Genomic DNA, 19,129 nt, shown 5'->3' with positions numbered 1-19,129 from the left:
AACCATATTTAGTTCCTTTTTGTTTACCAGTCACTTCAATTATCTCATTCAATAAAAATGATAAATTTCTAAATTTCTCCTGTTTGTTTTTCAACTCATGAACCTCATTTTTGAGTTCAGTGATCTTAATTCTAGATTTCAAAATCTCCTGAAACTATCGATCAATAATAACTAACTTGACTGAAACTTCAGCTTTGAGATCATGATTACTATTAGACAAAGCCTCAATTTTTTACTTTAGATTTTTGTTTTAGATTTGTAACTTGTCTATAGTTATCACAGACCATAGCTAAATGTTTCACCAATATTTCATTGTGATGACGAATCAATTCAAGTTTAGACTTGCTTTCATCACATTGAGAATATTGTGAAATTACAGTTTCATTCACAACTTCTAGAACTACTTTAACAGACTCAGCTGACACAGGAGTAGAAGAGTTAGAACTAACCTCTTCAATTTTGGCCATACAAGCAAAAGAATCTTGTGGCTCCTGACTTGAAACATCTAAATCAGTCTCAGTCTCTGCTTCATCACTGTCATTAGTCAATATGTCACTTCTCTCATTCTCTAACTACTCAACCATCTCAAGCATATCCAAGTTTGCTTGATTACCATTAGGTGAATTACCTAAAATTTTTTAGACCAATAAATGCCATCGGCAGCAATCAAGGCTTATGACCCACCAGTCCGGGGTCCCCGAGTATTCTTTCTTCGGTTTGTCACACTCCTTTGCAATGTGACCAAATTCATAACAGTTGTAGCATTGGACCTTTAACTTATCAAAGCCAACCCTCTTTCTTAGTGTTGGCAAGTCCTTTCCAGTTTTCTGCATAAATCTCTTCACCTTTCTCACAATCATAGCCATGTTCCATTCAGATCCATTAGCTCAAGATCATCCGGATCAATCTGGTCATAATCCTCATCAATCAGCTCACTTGTAGCAATCTTGCTACCCACCAACCATTCATAAGACGTCATAAAATCACTCATGAAAGCGAATTGTTGTTCTGCCTCTTTCATGTTTACTTGTGATGGTAGTGGAATCTTAGAACTTGACCCAACAAATGAATTACCAGATCCAGATGCCATAAAGCATATACTTGGAACAGCCTCTCTACCTTGTGGAATATCTTGACTGTTTTGTGAATAAAAAACAGTGATTGGGACAGAACTGCTACTCACTGGAAATGATCCACCATACAAATTAGGGGCTTGATTATCCTTTGATGAACTTTGACACCTCAAGTCATATTCTCTTTCCTTAATCTTTTGCATGAACTCAATGGCAGCAAGATTATCATTTTCGAAGAAACTATTCTCTTTTAGTATTAGCAGAAAGGTTGAATATTAACTTGGTAAAGCATTCTTCATGGTGTAAATCTGATCACATTGACTCGGTTCCATCTTCAAATTTGTCATTTCAACAATTAATGATAAAACCTTGTCAACATTTCTTCAACAATTTCCCCTTTCAATAGACTAAAGTTTCAGAATTGAAAATTAAGCATTACTTCCTTGCTTTCTTGAGTATTTCTCATACTCTCATTCTCAGATGTTGAAAAATGCAGCACATATCTTAATGCTTGCAACTTGATGAAAGATATTCTCTAGTAAATCCATAGTCAGAGTTGAATTGGCCTTTGTTTCAATTTCCAAAGCTTTATTTTCTTCAATTGTGTAAGATTCAAAAATTTTCTCTGTGTAGTTTGTAGTAGGATCACCAAGCATCGGAGGAGTATGCCCAACATCTAAGCTACGAATACAATCACGATGAACAGATCCCAAACGTGCTCGAAAACTAGGCTTCCATTTTGAAAAATCACACGGCTTCATGACTCTCGGCATTTAGTATGTGACCCGATCTCAATATCCAAGTTAAGCATATGTTGCATAAGAGCGTTTTGAGAAGCCAAAGCATAGAAATTAGCCATTTTAAAACGTTTAGAGTTGAAATTGTCAAAATGTAATAGTTTTGAGTAACATATGTTTGATACTTTAGTAACGAATGAGTCTGTTTGGGTAACGAATGTGATGTTTATAAGTGACGAATGAATGTATAACGAATGTTACTATTCAAACGAATGAACAATAACGAATGAGTAATATTATTCAAACAAATGAACAATAGCGTATGAGTGTGATGACGAATAAGGTTTTAAATAAACAAATGTGATACTGTTCCAACGAATGGGTTGGTAGGTCTGGTTGACAGCTGACAAAAATGGTTACAACTGCTACACGAATGATCAGTTATTCATAACGAATGAACATTCAAACGTAACGAATAAACCTTAAAATCTTCAAATCTTCAACCAATTTCAAGATTCAAACCAAAACCAAACATAATCCAAACCACATTAAAACACGTCAAACTCGTCCATAACTGAACCAAATTCCATAATTAACCAATCCAAACATTCGTCGCATCATTCCAAACACACTCAGACCAATCCAAACATCATTTACAGTCAAAATCAATCTCAATTTTGACCAAAACAAGTCAAAATCATACTCTGGGTCCCGCCGTAATACATTTAAACCTCAAATCCTTGATTCTACCCAATTGATACAATTAACCCTTCACAGATGATAAGAACATCATCACGAACAATCCGAACATCAATTGGATATCAATTAACATGATTATAGTAGTTAATCAATAGATTTCAGGGTCGCACAGTTCAAAAATCAATTTTAATACGTTTAGATACAATTAACAATCAATTTGTACATCAATTGATTCGTATAACCTTCCTAATCATAAATCAATCAGACACAAGCTCTGATACCACTTGAGAAACCATGTACTGATTGATAACGAACCATTACGTTAAGGATATGGTCTTTGATTTGATTACGATTAATCTTGGTTATGTTAATTGTGTGCACTGTGCGCGTTTAGATAACAATTAGATAGAGTAACAGTACACAATTGATAATAATAACAACTGATTATAACTTCAATACTTTACGAGGTATATATAGGATATTACCTCATTCGATATACAGGTTATAACGAATGAGCGTCATTCTCTATCATACGTTAACTCATGTACGTTATACTAACGAATCAACACATTCGTTAACATGACTAACGAATGAACACGAACAAACATTAGGGGACTCATTAGTTATTAGCTACTCTAACGAATGAGTCTTACATTATGATGAATGTGCTTTAACATTTACCAATATACCCCTATACTTTACATAAAAGACCAAAATACATTATACAAAGACCAAGACGCATAAAATGTATCAACAAATTATAATATATTATTAATCATCAAGAAATATCGTTTTGACTATACCCCTTGTATGTAAATGCATACGTTTCTTAATCAAGAAAAAACAATATTTTAACTATAACCTTTGCTTATGAAAAGTTATATTATGCGTAACTGTGATCAAGGTTCGGGCTATATCCCCAACTATTGTATAAGCTATTATAATAATAAAATAATAACTTAAGCGGAACCCCTACCTCACACGGCTGTTCTGAGTTAGACGCCTAAGACTGATCGAGCAACACTTCTACTCTCTATCATGTACTAGCATTTAAACCATCAGAATATCGGAGCTTGGCACGTACTTCGAGAATCGACACACTTCCCGAGGTAATGCGTTTGAAAGTGAGTGTGTTTAGTGTGTGAAATGGACAAGACGTGAACCTATCCAGTTTATAGTAGTTTTTGTGTTGCTTTGCGTCACGCGAAAGAACAAGCATCTGGACATTAATATTGATGAGTCATCCCCGGGTTTCCACATGTCACCACGTTGTCTGACATGTGATGCCATGTGCCCACATGTGTCATACATGCATGAGGACCACTTCGCGTAGCGCAGAGAAATCATGAGTTCTTTCTTCGCGTAGCGCGAATAAGTTAAATCCTCGATTTTACCCCAGCTCCTTCGTGTAGCGCGAAGGGCTAGATTTTTGTCCGTTGCGTAGCGCGAAGGATCAAGATATCAGCCTTTTCACCTTTAGTCCTTTATCTTTGTTAACTTCTCAGATTTTTCACTTTTAGTCCTTTATATTTGTTAACTTCTCTTGTCTTGGCCTAACTTCCTTTTTTCCATAAATACTAAATAAGCTTCTAAGCGTGCGAATTGTAAAGTGCGCAATCAAAGCGCCACAATGCGCCCATCGCCCCAGCCCGTATGCGTCGGGTGCTTTGCACCCTCTGCTAGGACCATTGGTGCATCTTGACATATAATAATATAACTATGGAAACCCATCTTTTTATAAAGGGTTTCAAAGTTTTATAATCTTTTCATGTGGGATGGATTTCTCTCTACTATTTATACTCATATGAATGACTTTCATTTTCTTCTTTCTTTCCACGTGGAATGAACTTCCTTATTTTCTTAACATGGAATGACTTTATTTTCTTATTTTGTTTTTCGATTATTTATCTTGAAAATATTATTTGTCTTTTATCTTTATTAAGTTGTCAAATTTGGACCTAAATTTTGGGTGTATGTATATATGTATATATGCATGTGTGTATTTATGTATGTATGTATTAGATATTTATATTTGTAAGTTTATTTAATTGTAGATGAATATACGTACTTGTATGTTTATTTGTGTATTTGTATAATGATATATGTGCGTAGCTGTATACGCATATGTGTATGTATTTGTATAATGATATGTGTACGCGTATGGTCAATGTGTATGTGTATTTATCTTATTGTGTATTGGTTTTAATATGATACGTTTAATTAACACTGAATAACACTCAAACTTCACTAATTGCTTTAGATTTCCTTATAATAATTTATTGCACAATACTTATGGTGTTACCTTTTCTTAAAACCGTCACGAATTCCACTCAAGGTACTTTGAGTTGAATCATGATCCCTTATGAAAACACAAGAGGAACTTAACCTTTAATCATAAAGCAAGGAGTATGAACATGAATCTACACAAGAGGAGTCCCCTGGATCGATCATAATCGAGAGTCTATCATCATGAGATATGTGCAAAGATCGAGTTCAAATACAATGATTTCCTTCATCCGAGACATGTTTAATCACAAGACATGTTCGTCACAAGAGATGTGCTAAAACCTACCCGTGACAAGATCCTAACACTACAAGTTCTTACACAGAGTCTAAATTAAGACATCATACAAAAGATGTGCTAAACCTCGGTTTTATGTTCAATTATAGAAACCTTTAAAGCAAAACCTCGATTATATGTTCGACCGATTTTATACCAAAACCTAACTTAATGACCGAAGCTCACCATAGCAACAACATTCTTTTCGATTACAGTTTCATTTAACTTTGACAAACCAACCATCACCCTCCCACCCCCAGCTAAATGAAAATCATATTCTTTAACCTCAATAAACTTCTTGACTAAGTCTCAGTATCTCTTCATAACACCTAATTAACCACCCCCACCCCCACCCCCACCCCACCCCGACCACCAGCTACATGAATTTACATTCTTTAACCTAAACTTCTTGACTAAATTTTAATATCCGTTCATAATACCCTACACCCATTATTTAATATCCATTGATAATGCCCCACACCTAGTATTTAAGAGTAAAAGATGCTTGTAACATACATGGGTGATATATGTTTAAAACCTTATACATCCATGTTACCGATTCTAACTAGGATTGTAAACGGACTTAATGTTCAGCGAACCATTTGTTGGAAAGTTTAGTTACATGCGTTGGTTTATAAAAATGAATGAACATGTATAGAATTTGTTCGATTAATTAAATCAAAAGACCTGAAAAAATGTCACGTTTGTTCAATTATGTTCATGAACGTTCGATAATTAATATGTTCATTTAATTATGCTCGTTAATGTTTATTAATTTTGTTCGTTAGCGTTCGTTCATTTTCGCTTATCTATGTGTTATTTATTAAAGGTTATTTACTTTATTTTTTTAGTTTTAGTTTATACCCCCTAATATTTAAACTTCTTATATTATTTTATTTTCAATATTGTAACCTTTTACATTAAACTAGAAACAGTACTCGTATATTGAAACTAGAAACACTACTCCTCACATCGTTTATGTGCAGCTTCACATCGGCTTCCAAGTTACACAATCACTCTGGTGCATTATTCTAGGATAAATATGTTTAAGATTAAAGTACGTATTTTCAGATAATTATGTCAAATAGTTAAGAATGTTGATTTTATTTTACAAATTATTTTATGTTTGTTTGTGTTGGTTTACGCTCCTTTGTGTTCTTTTATGAATTTAACGAACAGACCTAAACAAACACGAACAAAATCATTTTCTTAACAAACTGACCCGAACACAAAATGTTATTCGGTTATGTATTTTTTAATCGTTGGTTTTTCCGGATAAAGCATAACAGACGAATGAATGAATGAATATGGACGATGCCATATTTGGTTTCGTTTACAAAGCTATTCCAAAAAACCCTGACACAATACACATACACGATCAAATCGATGTGCACGTGATTCCGAACCAGGTGTGTGCGTTTACTATCCGTGTAGTCAAACTTGCTATTATTAACAGTATTTTGTGCTGTCTTCTATAAATTAAACTCACAAATTATCACTATAAATACAATGGTCACCCAAACAAAAAGAAAATTGATCCCTAAATTGAAATGTTTTAATGTGCCCTACATGCAACATCATTACGTGATTTATATTGCGAGCTACAACACTCTAAGGCCACCTGTAGTGGGCGACCTTCTCCGGCGAAATGTGGGCGATAGGGGTGAGCACACCCCTCCCCCCTGGTGAAATGTGGGGCGATAAAAAAGGGGTGGGGGGTGGGGAGCGAAGATCTTTTGCCACCGTTTGATGATGGAAAATAATAATAAATAAATAATAAGATCGTTGGGAACGGTCAAATTAAAAAAAAATACAAATTTAATTTAAACAATATATATATATCATATACCCTTCTTCTTCAAACCTATATCCATTTCATACATACACGTAACAAAATTCTTCAAAATACAACATAAATGAATCCTAGAAACAACCCGGACCAACCGAAACACCCATTCCCTCTTTTCGGTCAACTCCAAATTTCGCAAAACCCACCGACCATAAACATGCAATGGAACCCGAACACTCAAAACCAACCGAACCAAAACTTTCGGTTTGGTTTTGCCGATCTGAACCTAAACATGTATGCCAACTACCTCATGCTCCAAAACGTCATGTCCCAAAACCTCATGCCCGAACCTAAACATGTATGCCAACTACCTCATGCCCCAAAACCGCAACCCCGCGGCTAGTGAAGAAGCCGAACAGCTAAACAAGGTGTTCGGTCGTTTCGAAACACATGTCGTGAGTATAGGAAACGACATGAAAGCAACTACCGAATATCAAGGAATGGTAGTCCAGACGCTTCAACTAAAACAAATGAAAGAATACTATGAATCCCTCATAGCGGCCGGTGAACACGAAGATGCCGCATTATTGCAACGAAGACGACTTGAAAAAATGCACGAATATTATGGATATTAGTTTTTATTTTTTTTTTGCTATGTATTTTTTTAATGTTTATTTTTTAATTATTTATATGTATTTTTATTTAATTACTTAATTTAATGGGTTTTTATTTGTTTAGTTTAATTATTAAAAGAAAATAATAAAAAATGGTGACGTGGCACTGGAGGGGCTTACAACACCATTACACCCTTAAAACAAATTCTTACCCTTTGCTGAATGGGCGTCACGTGTCGCAATTCACCCAATTTATAGCCACTCCACTGCATATAGCCTAATTGTCAAGCTTAGTCAAATCAATAATAACTAAGCAATTGGTGGAATCATATAATAAAATTATTTACTTGAATTCTCTATGATCCTAAAAATTATTTTTTGTGGCTAGTATACGTTTATTATAAAGTTGGTTAATACTGTAATAGTTATTCATAGTTCATTTTAATTATAAGTTTACATAATATGCCGGATAAGACATAGGTTTTAAATGAATCCCATTAAGAATAACAATAATAATAACATTAACAATTAAGTGAAAAGTCAACTGATCGAAAGGTAATATGTTTGATCAGTTATTGATCAAAAGTAAGCATATTTACAAATTAAACTTTACAATTTATTATATAGAGATAAACCGAGTCCGTGAGCTCTCAAAACTAAAAACCATACAACAACGCAGCAACACTAATTGCTTATTGTTTTTAAACTTCTTAACTTAGAAGACTCTAAATCGATTAGCACCATCCATGAGTAGTGTTTGTCTCTACCCTATTTGTTGACACCACCATCGACACCCCGCCACTCCCTCCATTGACACAACCATCCTGTCGTTGTTGCCATCGACACCACCACCTCCACCACATCTAGCATATATGCTCTCGCTCTACTCACAACGTTGCCGCTGCCACAACTACCACCACTTCACCACCACCGTCGCATGGCTACTGCCATCCACTGTCGCTTCTCCACAACCGTCGTCGCCTCCACCACTCAAAAGCGCGGTTGCCACCTTCATTTTTACCTCTCCACCTACAACACCACCTTATGTTCTCCCCACGCCACCATGGCACCATGAGAGAATATGGAGAGTGAACCTATTTTAGAAGTTTTTCTTAAAACGACTAATTTCTACCTGATTATATTTTTACGGTAACCCATTGTAACCCGGAAAAAGTTATGTTTTTTTTTTTTAAAAGTGGTAAAATGTCACAAAAACATAATCAAGTTGTAGGTCCATTGACCAGATCTAACAACACACACAACTATTACTAGTTATCTTGGATCAACATCTATACTAGTTGGCGGAAACAACTAGTTAGGACCGAGATCTCGTATCTTATTGTGATTGTTTGTTGCCGAGAAGGGTGAAGAGAGAAAAGAGAGTTTGTAAGTTAGTAAGGATAAGGTTTTAACAAAAAGTTGTTTTGTGTATGAGATACACACACTTTATATAGTGTGTGTGATCTCATGCACATGCATCTATTGAAAGTGGCCCAATGGGCTCCAAATATAAATGACATTGGGCCCAAACATACATAAACAAATGTCTAGTAAACTAACATTACATAAAAAAACAAGTTACAAATACGAAATACTATTCTTGAAATGGGCCTTACACAAGTTTCAATTTTATTTTAATTAGGTCGCTCATGCATTTTTCGCTCAAATTGGGTGACTTACCCTTCAAATCGAGTCATCATCCAATTTTTTTTCTTTTTTGTAAAGAAATAACTGTAAGAGATGATGTGGAGGTTGGGTTTTTCTAATACATGTCAAATTATTCATAAAATTAATTAAACATGTTAATTATATTAAAACAATATAATATAAAAAATGTAAAAAATGTTTACTAATCGAACAAGAAAAAAGAATGCTAATGAACATGCTAAAACTTATAATTTAAATGGAATTCAAAAATTGAGTGACCTTACTCGAAAACTTTTAAACGACCTAATTGAATCAAAATTGAAACTTGGTTATGTTTCTAAAATTATACCCTTTTTAAAGCGACCCGTTTTAACTCAAACTCATTTTGCTATGAATCTATATTTACCCGAATTTGTTTTGACTCATGATCCGAACCTGCCGACTAGCACGATGTGACAGATGTTTGCAACGAGAGATGTGTGATGGGTGAGAGATGACGGGTCATCATAAATTGGCAACGAGAGCCGCACACTCACCATGTCATGTGGACGTGTGTGCAGTTTGTTGAATTAGTGCCTGGTCTATTGCATATGGTTGAGTCAGCTTTAGAAGATAATTGTATCAATGTAGAAGAAAATGAATAAATTTGTGCAAGTGAATGAGTGAGTTATTTGAATCAATCCAACTCGAGCTTTTATACAAATGAACTACCATTCGACCATGCATTTATACGAGCCACCGAGTTTGAGCCAATTTGGCTAGAATGTTTAACGAATATTTATCTGAGTCAATAAACGAGTCATAAGACAAGAACCATTGAAGGCATCCAAGTTTAAGTTTTAGATTATGAACATATTTTTAAAACCAAAATGTGGGTTACAAGCAGCTAGTCAACTGCATTAATGTTTCTATACTCCTTTTAATATTGTTTTGTAACTTGAACCGTGGGCAAAGGGTTGGTTTTCGAGAACTCGCACGACAAGCACGTTATTTTGCATAGTTGTGTGGTACATCGTATTAGTTGTCGTTCTATGTTTCGTGAACGTTCCCCAGGCTTCCTCTTACACTGTTGGTTTAATCCACTCCAGATTTTTTGCATGTAACCTATGTACGTGTGTACGTGTCGCATCCATGAGCTTCGGTTGACTTTTCTCACAGCCAAGCCGGCCAAACTTTTCGCTAATTAAACTCTAAATAACTAAACCACGTCAGAAACGAGTACTCTCACTAGCTAGCTTCACGTTTTGATGAGTCATACTTTTTCTTCGCATTCTCAATTCTTTGGGTGGTAAGATGGTGAGGATGTAAAATTGAAAGTCAAAGTAATCCTTATAATCTGCAACATTTAGTTGTTTTTTTGTAAAAAAAAATAATATATGAAGTAATGTTGTAATCTATTATCTTATTATAGATCTCTTTTGGGTAAAATTGTAATTTACCTTAAAGTTTTAGAAGCCTAACACAAATTTTGTTGTGTAAGGTACAATGCTACTTAACATAATTAAAGTGAAGTAATGTCAACTTTAGAATCGCACTACTAGATGATTATACACCAAAAACACCATATAACTGCATTGATGAGTATACACAAAACATGAAAAGGTTTTAGTTCCACAAGATTTTCAAAGATTCTCGAAGTTTTATTAACCATGAGTATATGAGCGTTGAAACACTAGTCGTAGATTAGGTGAAAGAGAAAAATGTTTTAAATGTTTTCAAACCAGTTTCATTCATTTCTCTTGTTGGGCCAAGAACAACTGCCCAAAAGGTACCAACAATTGTTAAACATAATTACTGATTCTAGACCAAAAACTATTGCTGAGAATCTAACTGTGACAGCCCACGCCTTCATGTTATTGGTATATTGCAAAGTACACATATTTTTCATGTAGAGTTTGTATCGTATATGATTACATTTGGTTCAATTTTTATTAGAATTTGTATGCTATTAACATATTCATGTTTTGGTGTGTTGGGTGATAAAAGTTGCTGAAAAGAGCAAGAAACGGTGCTAAACGAGCTAACACTGAAAATCAAAACGAATCAGGAAGGGAACCAGGCTGAATCAAAATAGTCTGGCCATGCCACTCGGCCAGGGTAGCTATCCACATCGCACGATGCAACGTGGATATGAAGGGTGTTTGATGATTTGGCACGCCACCACACGCGAATTATTTACCTTGTGCTCCCCGCGCGACGCAGGGAGGCCTTTTTTCCAGCGAGTTTCGTAATCGAGAAGGGTTTTGAGTCTGAAACTATTATATAAAACACATTAAGTTAACCCTATAAAACACACGAGCTAAGAGCCACCAAGGATGAATTTTGAAGTATATTTTGGATTTCTCGAAGGCTAGGATTCAAGGTTTGAAGAGATAGCATGCGGGATCGAAGATTTCATGAGTTTGGTCATCCTGATTTCTTTATTCTGTATAACTGTCACCATGAATTCCGTTTGTGATTTAGTTGATGTTTTGCGTGATTTAATGATGATAGGCTAAACATTATAGTCTGCCTAGACTTATGATGAACGTGTGTTGAAGTTTAATTTTATTCCGGATTATGCTTTGTTTATGGTTTTATGATTTAGTAAGAAGTTTGATTTTATTCATTCAATGCGCGTGTGTGCTTACATTTTCTTGATGATATTTATTGTTTCACAGAGCCTTTGGTGAATATCTTTCATATAATTGGATTTTGTTAGGTAATTTACTGTATGTTCTTGGCTAGTTTATGATTAATTTGCAATAATACCATTGAAACAGTAATTCTGAATCAAGTAGGTTTAAGTGTACTGCTAATCTAAATATCTGTGAGGTGATATATTATGTGGCAGATCTTGGTTGATAAATTGCTATGTTTACTTCTTCGTGAGGAGTTCGTCTAGGTTTGGTTTATCAGTTTTGTCTATCTAGTTGAGTTAATATATTAAACTACGTTTGATTTATGCGTTGTAAAAGGGATTTCGTTTAAAGGTAGTTTTTCAAAACAGTTCGGATAATTGTGAGGAAGTTTGACATTAAAACTAGTGTTTTTAATAACTTACTAGAAATTCATAGGGGTATTCTAGAGAAGGGTCATTGGTCATGTTCTGGTTTTCTTTAAGTGACTATTTTATGATCTCAATTCCACAACAAAGCATTTTCTGATTAACAGATAATTGATAAATAGGGGATTCTAGCCTAGGTGGTTTCTCATCATTATTTGATTAAATCATAATAAATTGTCCTTTGTTCATTTAACCTATTTTTTTTAATTAGTTTAAATTTAATTTTCAAGTAAAACTCCCCCCTCAAATCATATAAATAAAATAGTCACGTCAGTTAGTTGAGTCTAATTAGCTAGTTTACGGAATTTACCGAGTCTCATGGGTTAGAACCTCTGGACTTACTTAGTTGTGAGTCGACCGGTACACTTGTCAGTTAGTAGTTTTAAAAGTCTAGAATTATTACTTAGTGTCTAGATTAGCGTATTTTAGTTAATAAATTTATAACTAGTTTTAGCACATCAATTATCTCCGTTAACACATATTCCGTTATCTCAAACATTCATGCATAATAATAACACGAGTCATAATGAGTCACACACGAGTCTATCCTAACGTGTTGGCGATTAATGTCGAACCCAAACGTGTTGATATAAATCGGATAATATATATGTTACGTGCTACGGGATTATATGATTACATGACTTGATTATATGTTGGCATAAGTTTAGTTTTAAAAGAAAAAATAAATTAAGACATATAGGGTGTCGGGACGTGCTCATTTTCAAACTTCTCGATACGTGAAGGTTACCCAAACGCGAGAAATTTGTTTAAAATCGTTGTTGTAACCCTAATCACCCCATAAACACATTCAGCGGTCTCCAAACATTTTTATAGTTATCCTTGGGAGATTTTAGGGTTCTTTGGGTGATTAGAGGTTTTTGAGACCGTTGTTTGCTTCTAGTTATCATTACACGTAAATATTTAACATTTAAGTCTAGTTTCCTTGCATGTCTCTTTTTTTCTTTTGACGAAAACCATAGAAGTCCAATGTCTCTATAGTGTTAATGTTAAATCATGTGTATAATGTTACTTAATTGTATTAATCGAGTGAGAAACCCAAGAGATGTCATAAACATGCTCTTGAATGAGTTTTTGACATAAAGAGTTTATAACATATTTGATCATGCTTCTTGATGAGTCCGTATTTTGCTGATAAGATGACCTTTCTAATTGATGTACCTTGAGTCTAGCTTCAAGAAAACTAAACTATATGATTTTTGGACAAGTTTTGAATAGGCTTTATGTTTTTATAAAAACGTGTGTCAAGGCTGTTTCGGGGGTTGGGTCACTGACCTGGATTCCCGACGCTATAATGTCTTCTTCGCAAGTCCAAATGGGTTTATTCCACTTATGGAATTTGCATTTTGAGTAAGTAATCCAATCCAACTGTCCTTGCTTGATTCGGTTGAGTATTTGATAATTAAACAAATCAAAACCTTATGTTGCGCACAAAAAGAGCTTATGCTATGTGTTTGTGTTAGATGATTTTTCATGCTTGTTATTTATACTAAAATATATAACAAAAACTTTTTTAGAAACCTACGAAATTTGGTCCCATGTGGTAAAACTTTCATGAGCAAACTCAGTTGTTTAGTCAGTTAATAAAATCTGTCTTTGCACTTAAAATCTACCATAATAATTCATATTTTGAATAATTATTTAATGATAAAACGATTGTTTATTTAACCCTATTTGGCTTGTAATTGATGTTAAAACCTTATTTACTCAAGTGACATTAATTGAATCACTAACGGGTCGTCGGGTCAAATTGTTTGCATGTGTGAGTCATTACGTAAACCCTAGGACAATTAAATTGTTGGATACTTGGGTTTTTGTCAATTTGCATGAACACACACTTATAGCATTACTTGTAATAGGTGACAATTAGCTTGGCATATGCTTTCTACTCGCTTTTGTGGAAAACTTTACACACTACTTTAGGTGAGTTAAATATTTCACATGTTTTATGTGAGAAAACATGATGATTCATGAGATGTTCATGATCCAATTCAATTGCAGGATCTAGTCTTTGATATAGCAATTATGATCGATTAGGGCACGGTGCGTGTTAGTGTGTGTTTTCAGTGTGTAGTCGAACAAAGTATCGACAAAAGTTATCAAATTAATTAGGATCGTTAAATAGAATAAGTTTATAGGGTTTATATACGGACAAACTCATTCACTAAAGATGCCTTAGCGAATGAGTCACATTCGCTACGCCATTCACTAAACATTCCTTTAGCGAATGACCATATACATTAACCATCTCATATGCAAACATCACCTAGGGTACAAGGAAACAAAACTGGTTTCATTCGCTAGCGTCCCCTTGCGAATTAACAGTACAATATTAACAACACAAGTCTATAAACTTATTACAAATCACAAAAACCAATAAACAAAGAACGAGATGAAAACTAATGTATCAGCAAACTCCCACTCGTCTTGAGCTTCGTAAGTCTTTATTTCTTGGATCTTGTGGTCTTCCAGTCAGCACCGCCATGAAGTCCAAATGCAAAGCACGTACGTACAACCCGTTGGAATTGCATAGCGAGCTCGTTGTCTTTGTTGTACGCCCATCTAATCTGATTTTTGTATAACACATTGATATCAGACTCAAGCTGGTTGACCAGCCACATCGGATCCAAAACCTGAATAAACTTTATCTTATCACTAGAACTTAACACAATCACAGCTTCACCAGTCTTATCATTGTAATACCACATACTAAACTCCTTGTAAAATTTCTATGGCATAAATATTAAAGGAACTTTCTTCAGAGTGTGCATTGGTTTAACCTTTAAGATCAGTTTTCTACACCCCATACGAGGATCAATCTCGTTAATGTATTGTCTTTTAGGAACATGAGGCTTGAAAAATTTAAAACCATGGTGAGCTTCGTGAACCAAGTGTCGACCGGAATTACCGATTAGCTCGTTTTTCCCACGGTTCATGAACGGCTAGTATGCCAAATTACATACGTCCCAACAAGGCTTGGAGATAATATCAGTGAAATGATCAAAATACTGAATTATGTTCTCGCACTTTACAATGCAGACTTTCAAGTAGGGCTCGTACATCCACGATACGGTATCGCCTTTTACCGTCTTGACACTTATAAACGTCTTCATTTTCTTTTCCGATAGCTTGGCCTTCTACTGGATATAATATTGCTTATGAGCGTGTCTCACAGTCTCTAACCATTTGTTCAGCTTCTTTGCATTGTACTGGAACAAACCATCCGAAGTTATACTTGGTTCTGCTGGTTCAGATTCTTTCCCTTTCTCTTTCTCTTTCTAATAAATGTTCTTCGGGCCTGTTGAAATGTACTGTTGTAAAGAAAGGAATCCCTCTGTCAATATTATTCTTTGTGTATAGGTATGGATATTCCTCGGCTGTTATGACCTCCATCTCTACATCATCATAATAAGTATCCCCGTATGGAATACTCGGATCAACTCCCACATCTCTAACATCCTCAAACTCCTTATCAACTTGTTTCTCCAAAACCTCCACATCCTCCTTATTCAAATTCAACAATATGGCAATTTGTTCATTTTTAAGACAATGATCAACAAATTCATCTTCTTCGATCTCGTCTGCATTCACTATACTTTATACAACCCCTTAGATATTGACAAAAAAATAATCTTCACCTTCAGCATATTGACAGGTTACACCTCGATAGAATCTTTGTACACTATCAATTCCTTTCCACTTGACTCCCCCTGAGCAGGCTTTGGAGCAAATGTTGAACCACCTGGTTGCTGATCTAAATATCCCGCTTCAGGATCATCGTTGTGACCTCGATCTTTCAACTTCTTCAACATATCTTCTTCGCATTAAAGTTGATGTATTAGATCATCTTTCTTCTTGATTCTCTCCCCTTGACCAGCTACTAGGGCTCTCAACTGGTTATTTTCCCTGATTAAGTACTAAATAACTCTCATCATCTTCTTCTGATATGCTCGCTTCTCTTTAATAATCGATCATCATTCATCTTTGTAGATTGTGAGTGTACCAAGTTCATAAGATGAAACATTCGATGCAGAACTGGTAAGTTGTAAAATCCAAGAGGAAGAGGCATTAGCGGACCCCGTGGTTTCACAAACTGCACAAGAGGAGTAGATATCATCTATGTAGACCTCCCTACGGTTCCAAGTAACACTGCAAGACTCGTTGTTGAAGAAGTCTATATTGAAGGAGGTGTAGGAGTATGCAATTGTTGTAGATTCGTTTGCATATTAGAGGAGAATCTTGGATCAGAAATGCAGTAATCACCATAATAACAACTGGAGTACTTTAAACTGTAGCATCTGGTCTAGCGGGAGAAGTAGTAGGAACAACTCTAGAAACAACATGTGCAGGTTCTTGTATGTAGGTTCCCAGCCGGACCTACACAGGAGTATCTCGTAACACGAGGGTGCGGAATCCCCACGTATACTATACGAGTGTATAGACGATTAACATGTTGAATCTAAACAAACACACGAGTATATATGATAATACTTGTTATATTGCAATGCTTAATGACCAAGGTAACAAACACGTGACTCAGAGAATCACACAAACAACCGTCAAAAGTTATGCAAAAAGGCCGAAGTTAAGAGTTTATATAACTCGACAACTTCGCCTAACATACTAGGCGAAGTTATCTTAACTTCTCTAACTTCAAGTTCGCTACAAACAACAGCGAACATATAAAACAATTTCAACACAAAATAACCAATCTAAACGATTACAGACACAAATAAACACGAGATACTGAACTACTGACATCATGCACCAACAGACTCCCCCTTGGAAGTAGCTTCATATCTCTATCTTCTTTCTCGTGTCTTGTAATCCAAAAATCACGTACCCACCGTCTTCAAGCATGAATGCCCTGTCTCACACAGACAGAGACCATCCTCTAGTACTTCTTTGCTTCATCCTTCCACGTAGGAATATAGAAAATCTTCTTATCATTAAGTTCCTGCATCAGCTCGAGACAAATTAACCAAGTGCATGGGATCATACACTCTCAGAATCTCCTGTTCATCCTCATCTTCCATAAGAGCTTCAGCAGTCTGGCAGTCAACATACCACCACTTGAGATCCTTCAACACATCTTTGGGCATCATCTTCATCAGAACCTCCTTCAAACACCGAATCGGATTGTATCATCACCATCCAAGGCTTACCATCAGCCCTTATGCCTCGTTCCTTGTCTTCGACCAACTTCCCATTCTGTGGCTTCAACAATTCAAACCTTTTCTCTTTCACACTTTCTTTCCACATAATATTTCCAACCCATCTCGCATAGTTGTCATCACTTTGATTAATCAATCTCAAGTGTGCCAAATCTTTCACCTCACACTCAAACAAGGTGTTGAGCGATATCAAAGCCTTCTTAAAGTACTGAACCCCATCATATTGCTTTATCACAAACAATTTTAGCTGCTCATCATACAACCAACAGATAATACCTTTCTTTGATTCAGCATATCACCTGATATTGTAACTTTTCTTGAACATTTTTGGTACCGCAGGCTTCTTTGTCTTGAAGAACCACTGAGCACATCCTTCTTTCCATCTAGGCTGTTCTTCCCACTCAGACTCATCCGACACACTTTCACCTTGACCCAGCTTTACCTCCTCAACACTTGGAATATCATGCTCTACACCATCATTAACTATCTCCCCTTCTTCCAACTCACTGTCGATCTCTATCTGTTTCCCAATCTTTTCAATCTCATCAGCCGTTAACACATCATCAACTAACTTATCATCGTCATTTCCCAACACCTCCTCCTCGTCTACAACCACCACTGTGTCACCACCTGTACTGCTTGACGGACCAGCAAACTCCCCCTGAGACGTGGAAGTCCCAAGATTTTGTTCAGTTCTTGGCAACTCACCACCTGCATCTTTCGATGCATTGGGATCATCGTCTCTGTCTTGCCTTTTCTTTGTTCTCAATTCATCACCCTTGCAGCTCGTCTCCCCCTGAGATGCTAAGAACTGTTTAAGAGCATCAAAGAGTTTACCGTGTTCAATGAGAAGTGATGACTGTATCTGATTTTCTGCCACAAGTCGCTGAATAGCTTGCGTCTGAATGAGATTGATCCGTGGCTGTTCAGCAAATACCCGTTCAAGAGCCGCAATCCGTTCAGAGTCGAACAGAGTAGCATCAAAGTCAAACCGCATATGAGAAATATCTTGAGCATACGGCGGTGGAATTCCCAAACTAGCTGGAATATCAGAGGTAGGCTGAAAAGTAGCCGTGGGTGGTATGGAGACAGGTAATCCAGCAGTCGCAACCAACGTCGACTCAACAAATCTAGCGACAACCTCTGATGGAGTAAGAGTAGGAGGCGACAAAGAAACTATCTCTGGAGCTGTAAACTGAAACGTGGTTGGAGGAATACCAAATGATGACGACGTGGTCACCAAAGGAACACTTGAGGTTATCGGCAGTGTGACAGTTGAAGCAGCAGGTAACATAGTCATAACGGATAACGATGGTGGGGAAAAACGAACAACCCTCAAACTTTCACCAACTCTAGAACTTTCACCAACCCTTTCCTTATTTGATCTTCGTACCAGACGATATAGATCCTCCTCATAATCTGATTCACTATCATCTGAGTCTTTCTTTCGCTTGCCATGAATTCTTTCTTGTCTGGCAAGTATTTGCTGTGCTTCAACCCCGTCAGTGGAGGAATCAGAGTCAGTTCTCTTAGAATCCGCCACAGATGTAGCGACCATGGAAATATTCACACCAGACACCTCAGCTACCGAGTCTTGAACTTCAGCAGCTGGATCAAGCCTTTCCATATCAAAGAATCCTTGCCCTCCAAAGGAAGCTTCAAGATCAACCTGTTCTTATGGAGCTGCAACAGGATCAGCAGGCGGTGCTTGCTGCACCACGGGTGGTTGACCGATAGGAGGTGGTGGTTGAACCACAGGAGGTGGTTAAGGG

The sequence above is a fragment of the Bidens hawaiensis genome, unplaced genomic scaffold (genome assembly GCF_021521415.1).
Source record: "Bidens hawaiensis isolate Kalapana, Puna unplaced genomic scaffold, B.hawaiensis_p1.1 tig00003058_1, whole genome shotgun sequence".
Taxonomy (NCBI): Eukaryota; Viridiplantae; Streptophyta; class Magnoliopsida; order Asterales; family Asteraceae; genus Bidens; species Bidens hawaiensis.
Note: the sequence above shows the minus strand (reverse complement) of the source record.